This window comes from Pleurodeles waltl, chromosome 1_2, assembly GCF_031143425.1.
Source record: "Pleurodeles waltl isolate 20211129_DDA chromosome 1_2, aPleWal1.hap1.20221129, whole genome shotgun sequence".
NCBI classification, from domain to species: domain Eukaryota; kingdom Metazoa; phylum Chordata; class Amphibia; order Caudata; family Salamandridae; genus Pleurodeles; species Pleurodeles waltl.
This window is the reverse complement of record NC_090437.1, coordinates 738,622,883-738,639,865: the sequence shown is the minus strand read 5'-3', so window position 1 is coordinate 738,639,865 and position 16,983 is coordinate 738,622,883. Positions and strand designations below refer to the sequence as shown.

The window sequence follows — 16,983 nt, the reverse complement described above, 5'->3', positions numbered from 1 at the left end:
AATGAAGGAGAAAACACATTTTTCTATCTAGAGACGCGAAGGATTTGCAACCCCTATTGATCTTGTGCTGAGATCTGATTGGTTGATAACACTTCAACAACAGAAGTGTTGTTAGCCATCTTGCCATCTTGGAATTCACGCAAGTTTCACGGGTGCAAACGTGAGGAAAGGACCATTCCTCTACAATATCCAAAAACAACAGTTGTCAGACAATTGATTCGTTGCACTCCAGGAGAGTTTTATTGCTTCTATCCAAAGAAGTATAAAAAAGAGAAGACACCACCAACGCGTTTCAACCTCTCGGTCTTGATCACAGTTTACAAAGAGAACCTTCCCATGAGTCTCTATTTATAATACATTTTCCTATCACCACCCCAGTGCATTCTGGGACACGTAGTCCCCTACAACTACCTAATAACAAACAAAACATAATAAAGCCCACTTTAAGCGTATCTATTATTATTAAACATTCAAAATATAATTAACTCATTAAATACAGAAATAAATATGAAGCCCAGAAAGGTTAATAGTATTGATACACATAGTTTACATATTTACAGAGCCAGATAGTATGTATAGGGATGGCTGTTGCCATACCTCTCATATATGAGGGATAATGGACTAATAATTGTAACTTATGCATTGATATATTGTTAAAAGGTATTTACGTTGTGAGAGTAATGATGTTAACCTGATTCCCAGAACAACTGTGTTCCTTATATCTCTCAATCTACTGTGTATACTTGGTATAGTGTTCAAAACCACATTTTCATTCTTTCACATATATCTGACAACCTCTATATCTCTAAGGATTTCTATAGACATAATACTCATCTTGATCTATGTGGATGCCTGTGATCTCTATACCTTTAACCTCTTTGTCCAAAAGATTGACCTAGTGGAAGCATTAATTAATTTGAGTAAGGTAAGTGATGGTAGAATGGAGAAAGAGTATGAATAAGAAGTAGCCTAGTAATAGAATAAAATAAACAAAACAAACCGCATAAAATACATGTGAGACAAACGTAATGAGAACACAAAAAAGTATTGAAAACTAGTGGGGCAACTATAAGACAGAAAGTAATTCCCGCACTGATGACTGGCTTCAATGGAATTACAATATACAAGAACGTATTAAGGTAGGTAATAGAAGTTAAGATTCCTTGTTATCATGTTCTTCCATTCTGCTAGGATGACGTGGGACAAGAAAACCAATTGAATCCTTACGTGAGTGGAAGGATTGTGTTATGCCATCTTTCCATAGCTTCATAGTTGAAGGTTTCAATAAGCCAAGTTTGTAAACACAATCATTAATTCTATGTCAGGACGGGAGGCTCAGATTGTGCTATCTCTTTCTTTACTGTCTTAAAAAAGCAGCCAATCAAATACAAGTAAACAGAAAAACTCTACACACAATGTCACATGGTCCAATCACCAAGCATGACCTCTGTTCATAATACTCTTGACCCTCGACGTCACTTCCTCTTACCTTGCTGCTTCGCAGCAGATAAGTAACCCATATTTATTCTCTTGTAATTGTGTGGCTTTTTATTGTATTTAGAATTGTTTGTACTGTTTTTATTGGCGTCGCGATTTAGCGCGCTCTATTTATGTTTATAGTGCGTCTCGTGCTAACTGTTTTCGGACCTTTCGTCCGAGTTTATGCCCGTTTTTATGTGGAGTGGGAGCCGGGGCAGAGCTGCTCCACGCAGTCTCTTTTCCTTTTTTATTGAAGACGCGTGCGGGCACGTCCTGTAACAAGCGGATCTTCTCTGAAAGCCGGCTCGTTCGGAGTGCAGCACGCGTGTGTGCCTCTTTCGGTTCCTCATTTCCTTGTTTGTGCACCTGGACGCCCCACTATTCTCAAAAATAGTGAGGGTTGTAAAATTCATACGAGGCTTCTGCCTAGAGTGCTGTTTTTCAGGCAGCTCCCGCCACGCTTTAATTGGGCTCAAATTCTTTTGCCTGATTAGGGGTTTTTGCACTCCCCCTGATGTTCAAGAAATAAAAGACTGTAAAAATACTTATAAGTATATATATAATTTTTCTTCAATTCTTTGTTAGTTATACTATCCCATATTATATCATGGCTCAGTGGGATGGCCAAGAGGCAGAATATTACACAGAAGAGCTGGGTAACCAGCTGGAGGTTAACTTAGTAGAAGCCCTTGATACTAGGGTTCAGCAGTTAGTGAATGACGCCCTAGTGAGAGCTTTGGGACCTTTTTCAGGTCAACTTTTTGATTACGCTCGCTCCCAGGGTTGGGTGCAAGGACAACAACCTCAACCTGAGGGAAAAAAGGCAAAAGATAAGGCAAAAAATTTAGAGGAGTCTCATGCGGATGTTAGTGGAATTCACGCCGATGCCTTCGATAAACTTCACAAGAAGCGTAGTGGGGAGCATAATTATAGTTCTAAAGATGTATCTTTTTCCCCTTCTTCCTCAGATAAAGATTCCTCCTCCGAGGATTTGGATGACTCAGATACTGGGATTCCCAATAAGAAATCAAAAAAGACTGTTCCTCCTTGTCAGGTTTTGGACTTTGACCCCACAGAAATTATGCACCCAAGCTTCCAACTGGGTTCCTCCTCCTGAAGTGGCCCAATATGTTCAATCTAACCTCAGGAAGAGCTTCGATAAAGATGTGAGCTCTCGGTTGAGGGCAGAATGTCCCAGACCAGATCTTGAGGGTAAAGTTGCTGATACCCCAGATATAGACCCCACTATGGTTACCTTTATGAGGAAATGTGCTAAAGATCCTAAAAAAGGTTTGGATGGGTCATGGCATAACTGCCAGGACAAACTTTTAGAACTGTCCGGTCCCCTGACTAAGATTCTCAAAATGGCTTACATAGCTAAAGAATCAGGGTCGCTCTATTTCTTGGGGGACTCCTTTTTGGCTCCTCCTCTATTAAGGATCTGGCCAAGTTTTGCTCCACCTTTTCCTCACTAGACAAAGCCCAGATGTCTCTCAAAAAAGTGTTTAGACAAGGCCTTTTTGTCAGGGCCGGTCGTTAGGGAGGACGCATGGCCGGCCGAGGAACATTCAATAGTCCCCAGAACTATTACCCCAGAGGCAGGGGAGGATGGTATGGTGAACAAGATTCCACCTTCTAACCCACTCGTCACAGAGGAGGACATCCTCGCTACCGCAGAGGTTCTCGCAGAGGACAACAAGGAGCTATTCAGGACACAAATTTTGCAGGTGAGCATCATTCATTTTTCTCAGGTTACATTTGGGGGCAGAGTGGCTTTGTTTCTAGGAAATTGGAAAAAGATCACCGGAGATCCTTGGATCCTACAAACAGTCATGGGTTTTCGCCTACAGTTTATCAGTACTCTCATACAGCACAAACCACCTCCCCAGATGTGTTTTTCCCTAGAAAATCAAGTTTTTATAGACAAAGAGGTGCAAAGGTGCCGTACAGTTTTCCTCCCCTCACCCTTATGGTTTTCTCAGTTCTATTTTTGTGGTGGACAAAAAAGGAGGAGGACACCGTCTTGTCCTAAACTTAAAGGAATTCAACCATTGGATGCTGTACAGACATTTCAAGATGGAGGGCATCCACATGCTGAGAGACATTCTGTTAGAAGGAGATTGGATGGTTCGTCTGGACCTAAAGGGTGCTTATCTGTCAATTCCAATTTTCCCTCCTCACAGGAGATTTCTTTAATTTCAGTGGAAAGACCAGTGTCTGGAGTTTCTTGCTCTCCCATTCGGCCTGTCATCAGCCCCCTGGTGCTTCACGAAGTTACTGAGGCCTGTGATGGAATGGCTGAGATCCAAAGGAGTCCGTCTGATAGTTTATCTAGACGATATTCTGCTGATGGCTCAGTCCCCCCAAGTCCTTCTGTCTCATTTGAACTGGACCATCAGTCTTCTGCAAGATTTAGGTTTCCTTATCAATGTGCAGAAGTCATTATTGAAACCGACCCAGGTGATAGACTTTCTGGGTTTTCAGATAAACTCAGTCCTATGTCAGCTTATTCTGCCTTCTCAGAAAATCTGCAATATCAAGAGAGAGTTGAGGTCGATATTGGTCAGTCCGACTGTTTCTCTGAGAATCATAGCCAGGGTAGTGGGATTGTTAGCATCGTCTATTCAGGTGATCTTCCCAGCCCCGTTACACTACCGAGCTTTACAGATACTCAAAATCAGACATCTTCAACTGGGTCTGAGTTATTAGGAACGGATTCCATTGACACTAGAAGTAAGATCGGAAATTCAATAGTGGCTTCATCATATGGAAGCTTGGAACAGCAGAGCGATTTTCGGGTCTCACCCAGAAGTAGTGATCGAATCCAATGCCAGTCGTTGGGGGTGGGGAGCCCGTTGCAATTCCCTGGTGACAGGAGGCAGACGGTCGGAATGGGAACAAACCTGGTATATCAATTGCCTGGAACTTCTTGCGGGTTCCTTCGCAATAAAGAGTCTTTCCCCTCAGAAGACAGATTGTTGCATACTTTTACGAATGGACAATATCTCAGCAGTGAGATATGTCAACAAACCGGGGGGGACAAAATCCAGAATTTTGGCAGAGATTGCCAAGGATTTTTGGCATTATTGTCTGACACAGCGCCTAGTGGTTATAGAGGAATATCTATCGGGAGATCAGAACACTATAGCGGACTGCAATTCCAGATTCCTGACAAATTCCAGCGACTGGAAACTAGATCCAATGATTTTCACTCAGAAAATCGAGGAATGGGGCAGTTGCGAGGTGGACCTATTTGCCTCTCGTCTCAACTGCCAGATTCCGAAATTTTACAGTTGGTGCCCAGAACCTTGTGCATCGAAGACAGATGCATTTCTCCAGGACTGGTCTCAGTTTCGGGGTTATGTTTTTCCACCGTTTCTAATGATTGACAGGGTTTTGTCTCAGGTTCGGAGACAGAAAACAGAGATTATTCTAGTGACACACTTCTGGAGAGCACAACCTTGGTTCCCTATAGCTCTGCATTTAACTTGTGCCTCTCCTCTTCTCATTCCTCCTCGTCGGAATCTTCTTCTGAACCCGGTGGGCCTTCAACATCCAATTATCTCATCAGGGAAGTTGACTCTGCTAGGTTGGTTGATTTCAGGTCAAGATGGAGTACCCAGGTATTTCGCAACAAGCTGTAAATTACATCAAACAGCCCTGGGCCGGTAGTACCCATAAAAGATATGAATCAGCCTGGCGCTGATGGAATAGTTGGTGTGATGGAAGAGGTGCCAATCCGATGGAAGCACATATTGAGTTGATCATTAACTTCCTAGCAGAGTTAGCAAGTTCAGGTTTAGCATATCGGACGATCAATAATTTTAGATCAACCATTTCAGCGGGGCATATACATATTGAAGGTAAACCAGCAGGAGAACATCCTTTAATTTGTAAATTGCTGAGGGGTATACGTGTCTCTAAAGCTCCTCAAGCAAAATATTCAGAGTTATGGGATGTTAATGTTATTTTTAAAAATTTTGATTCTTGGCCTGCAAATAGGTATTTGTCTCGCAAACAGCTTTCAGCAAAATTTACCATGCTTTTATGTCTCATTTCTTGTAAGAGAGTGTCAGATGTAAGAGCACTAGATTTAGCTGGTAGAGTTTATTCCCCAGAGGGAGTTACATTTATGGTGACAAGAAGGACTCAAACAAATTACAGATCAGTATCGTATCCAGTGAATCCTGCCAATTCTAAGTTATGTGTTGTTCAATGTTTAAAGGAATATGAAGTTGTTACGGAAGAGTTTAGACATGATGTTAAAGGTCAATTCTTAATTTCTTTGCAAAAGCCTTTTAAACCAGTCACTTCAGCTACTATAGCTAGATGGATGAGATGGTTAATGAATGAAGCGGGTATTGATACCAATCTATTTGGAGCTCATTCTTCTAGACGAGCTATGGCCTCTAAATCATATGCTCTGGGTTCCCGTTTGGAAGACATTATGAAGGCTGCGGATTGGTCTTCTGAAAATACTTTTTGTAAGTTTTACCACAAACCTGTGTTGGTTGTAGCTTCTATAGTAATAGAACAGCTTTAAACTAGCATAATCGAAGCCTCCGGTCCTGACATAGAATAAAAAAAATTCTAGTTTACGCGTCAAGAATTTTCAATTCTATTAAGGACACGGAGGCGAGGATTATCCCACTCATAGAACATTTGTTATTGAATAAATACTTAACTGTTAAAATTGTTGAATTATTATAAACCTTACCCTTCTGTGTCGATGTCATTTATATGGATGTCATTTTATTGAAATCTATTTGGATTATTTTGGATATAACCTATCTGTTTATTATTTATAGGTTCTGTTCAGAAGAACTGAATTCTTACGACTTAATGGAAAGTTTAGTTCATAAGCTACTTCAAGGGCTGTTTTTCCCTTCAAGTTGGAGTCTTTGAGTTCTCGTTATCTGGTGGGAGTGGATGTTCCTGACTCCTGAAATTCTAGTCTGATGTAAGAAGTTTCATTTTCATTTTGAACTGTATCTGATTTGATCAAAGAAAGAGGAAGTCACGTCGAGGGTCAAGAGTATTACGGACAGAGGTCATGCTTGGTGATTGGACCATGTGACATTGTGTGAAGCATCATGGGATGTATAGTTTTTCTGTTTACTTGTATTTGATTTGCTGCTATTTTAAGACAGTAAAGAAAGAGATAGCATAATCCTCGCCTTCATGTCCTTAATAGAATTGAAAATTATTGACGCGTAAGCGCGAATTTTTTTTATTCAAAGTCGCAGCGAAGTGGAATGTTTGCGAATATCAACCGTTTCTTTTGTAAAGCCCTGGTAAATGTACATTTTATTCCTTCTACCATTAATGATGGTATGCTGTAAACAGACTTCCTTATTATAATAAAATGACGATGGCGTAAAACGTTAAATATAACTTGCCTGGGTTTGGTTTGTTGAGCTTTTTCTGCATGATGCAATCTGCGAGTCTTGTCAATCTTGAATACCTCACTTATTTTAATGCTTAATGGTTGATGCAAGAGGGTTTTCAAGTAGGCACAACTATTTTGACCCTCAAAATTCTCAGGAAAGTTAAAGATTCGTAAATTACACTATCTATTTTGGTTTTCTAAAGCTAGAATTATTTGAGACAGAGGGTGTTTTGGGCGCTGATGGTGTCATTTGTTACATTTTGATTCAGGTGCTTCTAATTGTGATCTCGTTATCAGAGACTTTCACAGAGACGGGTGATGTTTTGAAAGTGCTTAATAGTATGGTTTATCAGTGTTGTTGTCTATTGTCTGATTTTTTTCTAAAATTTTATAGAGAGATGTTTTTGGTTTTGGGGATAAATAACCTTAGCGTTTGTAGGTGGAGGTTGAGGTCACCTTTGTCCTTTTTGTTAGCAGTCTTCCATTGACATATTTCTTTTTTCCATCAAATAATATTGGGTGAAAATGTGAGTTGAATCAATGCTTGTAAATGTGCACCAAAATGGTTAGTATATAACAAGTTCGTAGGTAAAAAAAAAAAGCTGTATCACATTTAAACGATAGCAACGAGGTGGATAAAATGGCCCAGGTTACTTGTTTTGGCAAACAGTTAAGCAGACCCTGGAAAGGAAATTGGGGTGGTCAGGCGCGTCAGAGCTGCGCCCTACGCTGCCTCCCTAACATGAAAATCGGGCTGAATAAAGGCGTCACCCCGAGGAAGAACCAAGGAAGATCTGCACGGTACAACAGCTCCTCCAGTATAGAAAGCAGAACTGCTGGTACAGAAGCCATTCATCAGGTCCCAGAGGACAAAATAAAGACACTAAGGTCTGTTCCTTAATAGAAATATTCTTCATCGGTAGGCTACCAGATGAGAGGCTCACAGGGGCGGCCCCTCCGATGTGTCAAACATCTTTGTTCGCTACATTTCTGTAACATAAAAGCATATCAAATAAATACAGACGCAATGCAATTAGCACATGCATTTAAAAGATCATATAAACTCATACCCCCAACTTATGTACTGATAAATGGCAAGCACATTACCAGTGACATATTGAGAACAGGACTTAAGTCAGCCCGACCAAACATAAACACTATAACCACTGTAAACAATGCCTTGAGCGTATGGCCTTATGTATTTGCACATTTCCGTCCTTTTAAAATCTGCCAACTAAAGGAACCACAGAGCAGCCTATCAGAGGGCTAAGAAGCTGTTGTAAAAACAGCAGGGTAGGTCTGCGCAATAGTGGCAATACAAATTTCCTTCTAGGCATCTGCTAAAAGCAGCAAAAGAACATTATATGTAGGGTTGTCTGAGAGGATAAACCATCTCATGGCAAGGGCTGAAATCCCATCAAGTGCAACAATTAGCTGCATGTCCCACCATAAGGGGTAAAGGATTCAAACAATATCTAGTAACCTCAAATCGCTGTTGTCTGTTATGGAAAAAAGCTAGGTAACGTTGAACTCCCTCATGGATATGCACCAAATTATATGTGATCACCAATGGTTTGTACTTATCCAGTGCCATTCTTCTCGTCATTACCTTCTCAATAAATATTTGTTTTAATCTGGCCTTTTTGATACAAAGACAGGAGTCTGACGAACCAAATAAGTCCAGGAGCCCTGTCTCCTCGAAGACAAACTTCACATAGGCCAACTATGGCAATTCAAGGGCAGCATACAGTCTAAGACAGTCTTTTAGGACGAGTTTATTGAGAACTGTTTCATCCCTTATGTAGATAGAGTGCCAAAGTAGGAAGCGTGCTAGTGTAAATCTGTCCATAATATACCGGAAGCCCAATTCAGCATGGCAGATAGCATTGGTGCAACTTCATGGTACCACCATTACATTTTTCATAAAAGTATTTTCAACCTGTTGAATCCTATGCACATCCACCATGCCCCTGATACCTGCCCCATATGTAGTGATTACCAAACTTCTACTGGCAAAAATTGTTAATAACTCTTTCACAGGTTTGGAGCCCAACATTTTGCAACATCCTTGTAAATCAATGATAGATTTCTCAAATAGAGCTATCCTATTTATTAACATGGATTTCCATGTATGTTTGTCATCTAATAGGATACCTAGATAAGAAAAAGAGGCAACCTCAGAGACCTTAATATTGTTAATAAAATGGGGGGGGGGGATATTTTCACCGGCCTGGCCCCACCTATCATAATTAATGTTTTGCTCTGATTCACCCTGAAATCTAAGTCATGCACACAAAGAACAAAATAATTTATTAAACCTTGGACCCTGTTCTGGCCACTAGTACTGCAACATCAGTGTATAAGAGAATGGGAAGTGGATGAGTTCCAATGTAAGGTATGTCGTTTGCTCTCATGTCTAAAAACTTTCCAAGCTGTTAATGTATAAAGAAAACAAAAATGGGCATGGATGCACCCTTGTCTTAGGCCCCTTCTTATCTTAAAATTATCAGACCATTCTCCATCTTTGCCTGAATGGACACATGCATGACCATCTTTATACAGTTGTCTAATAAAAAAGTAATGCCCTCTTCCACCCCTAACTCATTCATAATGGTCCAAAGTTTAGAATGTGATACACAAAAGACCTGTATATTTACCTATGATTAAACTGAGATTAAGGCAGTGATTCACCGTGCCCAGGCCTTTCCTAAAGCCATATTGAGTGTCTGTTAAAATGTTGATCGCAGCCACCCAGTCCTTCAAGACTGTGCAACAGGATTCACTCCATGACCTGAACTGTGAAATCTAAAAGAGACAATGGCCTATAATACTTGGGCTGGTATTTATTGCCTTTTTGATATATTGGTATTATTACAGAACTGTTCCATGTTGGAGGTGGGTCGATCACAGTGATAGCATTAAAAACATTAGTGAGTGGGGGGTCCACAGGCCCTGACAATCTGAGAACACATCTAGAGGAATCCAGTCCGGACCTGGAGACTTACCTCGACTACTTCCCTTCAGGGCCCTTTGGCCCTCAGCTAAATCAAACACCAGTGGTTTGGTTGGACATCTCTAAGGACTTCCATTGTCCTTCTTCAACTGGGTCCATTAAAGGGATCTGGTTGGAGGTTTCCCTAAAGTATGAAGCATTTATCACCTTTCAAAAGGCTACGCTGTCTCTTTGAAGGCTAGCCATCCAAAGCACACGCTAGGCCTCCTCCTTTATCTGTTTTTCTTGGCTACCAAAGCTGACTTATAAAGTGTGTGTGCATTCCTGATTAATGCCACCACTCTTGGGTTAACCTGTAAGGCCTCATGTATGGTTGTAATGGCTTTAGTGCAAGTGCTATCAAACAAGCCACACGTTTTTCATAAAGAAAGGTGACTGTCACATATTAGAGGCTGGTTAATAGCAGCAGTAATATCAGAGAAGCCGATCTAATCTCTGAGGCCTCTGCTTGTATATTCAGAGATGTTGCAACCTCGGCATGCTTATGATGGATGATATTGGAGAGAAAATTCAGATTATCCACCTTATCCCATTTGATAGAGAAACTATATTTCCTAGCCAGGACTTGTTTGTATCAAAATTTGAAGCAGGATTTGCTCATACCCTCCAATCTCACTTAGTCAAGGTACCCAGTAAATTTGGGCTCAAACTCCCCAAAAACAGTTACTCAGATTTGCTGAGATTAAAATATAATCAATAGTTGAGGAGCAAACATTGCTCGTAAAGGTGGGGGCATAAATTGCTTGCATTACCCCCAAATAATTTGCCAGAGTTAGATTTAGTTTTCCCAGTAGATTGTTTCATGTGTTCCCATATACATCATGTTCAAAATGGGATAGGGGCCCTCAATGATATCCACAATACCACAAACTAGCTTTGCATGCATGGTGCAGTGGTGGGCTTAAACAATAACTGTTCATTTCACGCGCCCAGGTTTGAGATGTTCATTACAAATTATCTGAATAGTCCTGTCCAGATCCACCACCACCTGGGATCTCTTTGTGCCAAAGCAATTGTTGTAAAAATTAATTAGAAGCAAGTCCCATTCTTCCAATACATCAAACACCAGTAAATTAAAAAATCAGAGTTGTTATTGAGCTTGACGCCCTCCCAGGGAAAGTGTTGATGAAATAGGTAGCTAATCCTCTCTCTGCTCTTCCTGCGTTTGATAATGCTGGGGTGAAAATACCATATATACAATATTCCCACCCATTAAACTTGCCTATACCTCCCATGTTTCCTGTAGGCAAATAATATGATATGTAGAGACAAACTTCTTTCAATCAGCCATAGCCAGCTTTTTCCTTCAACCTGTTATATTCCATGATAGGAACCCTACTTTGTTTTAATTACTGATGTTACAATTAGCATTAGCCAGGTTAGAAATCTTCCGGGGCAGGGTCTCTGACACCCCCAGAGGCAATTTGCTTACAGTAGGGCAGGTGAGCCTGGCTCTACTGGGACTGTTGGAAGGTGGGTCATTAGTTGTGTGGCCTGCACAAGTAATGAGTCTGCACACGACCGCTCCTGGGAACCAAACACCCCATTGTAGCGCTTGACTCTCATAGGGTAGCGTTGCAGAGCAGTCCAAGGCTTACTCAAGGGAGATGGTGTGTGCTAGTAATCATACAAAAAAGGTGTACACTGTTCCAAATGGAAAAATATAATCACTAGGGGAACATTAAAGGTCAGGAGCAAGAGCCCTCACACATCCGAGAGGATGTCATGCTTCATCATCGGGTAGCTCCTCGTCAGACCGGCGCTGCAATGTCTGACGGGCTCCCCGTAAGGGGGGCTCTTTGCCGGAGATCTTTTAGGTAGCAGCCGTGGTAGCGGACACTACAAGATCTGGTGTTGCGGTCAGGCGCTAATCCTGGCAGGAGAGTGAAAGCTAAAATTAGTTCCCAGTCTTAATAGGAGCGAGTCAATTTAATTAATCAATGGAATAAGACCGGGACCAAGATTAAAAACAGAAGGAAAGTGTAAAATGAGGAATAATGCTCAACCACTTTCTGCATGGTGCTGGAGCTTAAGGAGATTATCGTCGGGCTCCTAGGACATGGTCAACATGTTTCGCGTACAGTGGTCTAACAAGATCCTATGACGCTTCTTCAGGACCAATACATAATAAAACTTCTCCTGTCTATATTACCGAAAGTTTGCAAAAATGTCAAACAAATCATATAGTCACTTACATTGAAGTTCACTAATTGTCAGAAACCTCTAATGGTCGCCCATCCCCTGGTATATGGGGGGCCCCTTGGGAAGTAGCATGCCGAAAGCGGTCACTATTTGTGGATGACGGCAGTCTGCAGGGGAACCTACCCTGACGTGCTCTCCCAAAAAGACCCTGTGCTAGTAATCCACATTCACGAGCACACAAGCATGACTTTCAATAAATGATTGCCCAGTCTTTGCTTTTCTTTTGATAAAGTAAAAGTACATTTATTACTCACACACACACTACTCAATACTATGCAACAATCTACAAATATACACAAAGTGATGGAATCACTCTGGGAGTACATTGTGTAATCTCTCATGTCTCCTCCAAGGGAGGATATAATCCAAACAACCCACATGGCAAAACAATCCCCGGTGTCCCACTGCAACATTTGAATACTTGACAGTAATGTGGAATGAACACACCTACATCTGCAATTAAGTACATCTATCTTGCCAAGAAGTGGCTGTCAGTCTCATTATTCACCATAGCTTCAACAGAGAACATATAGGACCATATTTAGGCACTATAACAATTAGGATCACTTTTAGATTACTTTTGGATTCATTTCAAATTACTCTTTATTGACGCAATATAGCAGTTGAATACATTGGGTAATACCAGCCTACACCTCTAGTAGGCACAGTCACACAAACCAGAACAAAAGTCCACATAAGCTTGTGCTCAAACAACACGTAGAACCCTTGGGGGTTATCATTCCTTTGTCCCACCCTACCTAGGGTGGGGACACAAACTGCGTTGGGGGAGGGTGCACTGCTCCTGCAGCTCCCCCTGTCCATGGGCATGGGTTTGATGGTGGCCCCATCTCCCTGGGACCACGACAAGCTGGTTTAGGGGACTAAACCCCTGTTCATGTCCCGCAAAGCATGCTGGGGTGGCCGCATATGAAAGGAGCGGCACTCCTCTTTCTCTTGGGGCAGCGCCTGGGCCCTGGCCCACCCCGGGGGCACAGTCTGGAGCAGCGGCAGAGCCCCAGGCGCTTCATCGCTGATTCTCAAAAGGGCAAAGTTCACAATCCTTCTTCCCTGGATATCTCGGGCCCCCAAGGCCAAATTTCATCATTCCGATGTCGTTTTGCTCCTGGTGACAAGCCCTTGCCACCTGGAGCACTCTCCTTAGGCCTTGAAGGGTCCCAGATCATAGGGAACCAGTCCCACTGACTCCCTGCGCCAGCCTTTCCTGTGGGTGCCCTCTTTTCCTTCTGGGCAGCGTGCTCTCCTTGCGCTAGCCCAGCCCTTCCCCCAACTAGTCCTCCGGGGGGTTAAGGGGGCCAGCTTGCCTGGCCCTGGCATTCGCCTTGCTGGCCTGGAGTCCTTCAGGGGCAGATTCCTTGCCCCAGGGGCACTCAGGGTCTTTTCCTTCCAGTTGTCCATGGCGCCCATCTGCAGTCCCTTTGTCCAGCAGTGAAGCACAGCCAAGAGAGAGAGCTCGCCCTTGTGCAGGACCTTTTAAGTGGGGGCGGAAGTGTCCAGCAGGTCTGTACCTCTGGCCTATCCAGATGTGCCACATCACTTCCTTGCCCCCGTCCCCTCCTTCTTGCACAGTCTTCTGGGATAGCTCAAAATGGCATCCTCCAGGAGTTAGTTGCCACATGTGCTCTGAAAGTCTCAGCCCCTCCTGACTGACATTCCTCGCAGGGCCTCTCCAGCCTGCTCCTGGCATGGAATAACAGCTGGCTAATTAATGCCAGGCCCTGCTCAAGCAACTGGACAGAGCAGTAATTGGCCCTAATCCTGAGCTGAGTCAGAGAGAGATGACATCCATGGATGACCCATAAGTTGTATAACTATGCTCTTGTAACCTACTGCATCATTATTTTCTTACAGATTACAGTGTACTTTGGTGTGACTCTGGTCTCGGTGGACCCCGGAGAACTGGAGTTGCACCCTAGGCCCTCCTTTCCCATTGACATTTAATGGAGTATCCCCACAATGCAAATACCTTGAGCACACTGACGTTGGCATTTAACTGAGTGTCCCTAAAGTGAAAAGACAATAAGCACACTGACTCTCCCTCACATGCGTACACCCCTCTCATCAGACCTACTCCAGGTCACCACCCACACTGCATAGCTCCTCTTGCACCAGACTTACCTAAGTGCAGTTATTGGGCTGCGCACACCAGGAATCCTCGCCCCACAGCCCTCACATGGGTGCACATCCATGTGCACACATGATCACATGTAACCCGCCTGGGGCCTCCTGTCCGTACTGCGTCACAGCAGCCTTTCCTTAGCACGGCGGCACCGGCGGTAAACATGCGCAGTCCATTTTAACATGTGTTTACTGTGCGTGAGTCCCCTCATAGGAGGCTCCCTCACAGTAAAAAGTCAAAAACCAGGTGTTCAAAAAGCGAAAAATCAGGACAGACCTGATGGTCAGCACCATCCTCTAACAGGGACTTTCTGCAGAAAGCTGGCTTCATTCTGCATACTATTTGAGGACAGTCTGTCCAGCTCATTCAGATCACACCAGCACCCAAAGCGATTGCTCCTCCTCCAATCATTATCAGGTTGCAAAGGCAGTCTTTCAGAGGGTAGGTAGAGATTGCAGTTCTCAGATATAGTGCAGGGACCCCCTTACTCTCGGGTAGCTGTCGCTTCTGTATAGGAGTGACCCTCCTAGGCAGTTTGTAAAGGCGTGTTAGTTTTGAGTGGAATTTGGTTGAAGGAACAGGCCTGGAGAACCCTCTCCACCATTGCGGGCTCACAAACGTTAATCACAATGCAATTCTCATCAACTGACTTTACCCCTCTGCCCACCCAATTAACCAGCCTAATCAATCAATCAATCAGGTGTTTATTAAGTGCAACTACTCACCCGGAAAGGTCTCAAGGCGCTGGGGGGGGCGTCTAGCGTCCATCAGTGAGGTGGTTCTTTGAAAAGCCATTTCTTCAGCTCCTTTGTGAACTTGAGGAGGGGGGTAGTTCATCTGAGGCGGAGAGGAAGGGCGTTCCAGGCTGTGGCTGTGACGTGGGAGAAAGAGCATCCCTCTGTTCTAGTGTTCCTGATGCGGGATACTTCTGCAAGAGTGAGCTGGGCTGAGTGTAGGGTCGTGTGGGTTACGTGGAAGTTGAGTTGTCTGTTCAGGTAGGCTGGTCCGGTGTCGTAGAGGGCTATGTGTGTGTGGTTGAGCATTTTGAAGATGATTCTTTTCTCTATGGGAAGCCAGTGTAGTGTGCTCACGTGTTGAGAGATGTGGCAGTGTCGAGGAAGGTCAAGGACCAGTCATTCTGGATGTTCTATAGTTTGCAGGTGAGTTTATTGTTGATCCAGGCATAAATCGGGTTGTCGTAGTCCAGTCTGCTGATAAGGAGGGCGTGTGTGACGATCTTTCTGTGTTCAAGGGGGATCCATTTGAAGGTCTTGCATAGGAGGTGGAGGGTGCAGAAGCAGGTGGATGTGACAAAGCTGATTTAGCTGTCCATGTTGAATTTGGAGTCCAGGATGATCCTGAGGTTGCTGGCTTGGTTCGTGGGGCTGGGCGGGCTTCCGAGGGTGAGTGGCCACCAGGAGTCATTCCATGCATTGGGTTAAGGGCCCATTTTGAGTTACTTCTGTCTTGATGCGTTGCGTTGAAGACAGCTTTTTTTCATCCAGTAGGCGACTGCTCCCATGCCTTAACGGAAGTTGTGTCTGGCTGTGTTGGGTTCCTTGGATAGGGAGAGGATGAATTAGGTGTCATCGGCGTGGGAGACAATGTTGATTCCGTAGCTTCTGACGATAGCGGCCAGCAGGGCCATGTAGACGTTAAACAGCATGGGGCTGAGGGAGGATCCCTGGGGAACTCCACAGCTTCACTGTGTTTTTGTATGAGTTATTGCACAAATACTTTACACATTGCCTCCTAAGTTAGGCCTGCCTGCTCTATGTCAAGCTACCCGAGGGTGAGCACAGGATAATTCAGTTTATGTTTTGACCTGTCCTGATTATAATTGTCCCAACTTGGGAAGGGTGCATACCTCTGCCAATTAGAGACCATGGTTTCTAACACTGTGACAATCCCAAAATGGGTCAAAGCTCAGCTTTCAAGAAGATCAAAACTCCAGGCCCTGATTTCTGTACTCAGACGCTTCTTATTTCTCCCAAAAGTTCTCTCTCTGAAAAGCAAGCAGTGATTCATTTATGAATAGCTTTTCTGTGGGTCAAGGCATCGGTTTCCAAATGTTGATGACCATCATGATTGAATGACTAAAATGTCTGGAAATGTTTGTAAAATAGACCGATGCTCCACAACGCAATTTCAACTGGTTGTTTTTTTTATGCAGTGTGCTGCCACAAATGTGATCTGGTTTGAGCCTGGCCACCACTGGAGGCCTTGCAACCACCTGCCTAGCTGCAAACATTAAGTGCATTGCACTGAGCCATAATAAGCTGAGCAACGCGCTACTATCACTTCTTTGCTATTATGAACCAGATTGTCAAATTGTGGTTCGTAAAGTTCATTGTAAATGAAAACATGTATTTATGTACTACTTTTGCTCCTGGGGAACTGCCTCTTCTGCGCCAACTTTGCACATGTGTAAAGTGTTAGTGCATTGAATGGGTATTCTCATCCGTTCTCTCGTCACATGTTCTGCCGTCGAGGGGCTCACTGTATAAAAATATATATTTCAATCTAAATGCAATGCAGCAAAATACATATTAATGTAACCTATATCAGTTTCCTTTAAACACAATCTCCGCAAAAAAGATGAGCATATTGTTGTGTTTATATGTTCATATAGTTGCTCATGATGAACTGCACTGTCAAAACACATTTCTTTTCACATGCTCTCACATTCAGGTTATTTCTGTTAAAACATGGCTGAAAACAGTCTATGAGCTGGTAGCTAACCATGGTCAGAAATGTTTGCTC

At 43.2% G+C, this 16,983-nt stretch overlaps 1 protein-coding gene across 5 annotated transcripts in view; it reads right to left on the bottom strand.

The window, feature by feature from the left end:
* The window catches only part of GRIA2 (glutamate ionotropic receptor AMPA type subunit 2), a 428,807-nt gene that overhangs the window by 195,545 nt on the left and 216,279 nt on the right, over positions 1-16,983 (bottom strand). The window lies entirely within an intron of this gene.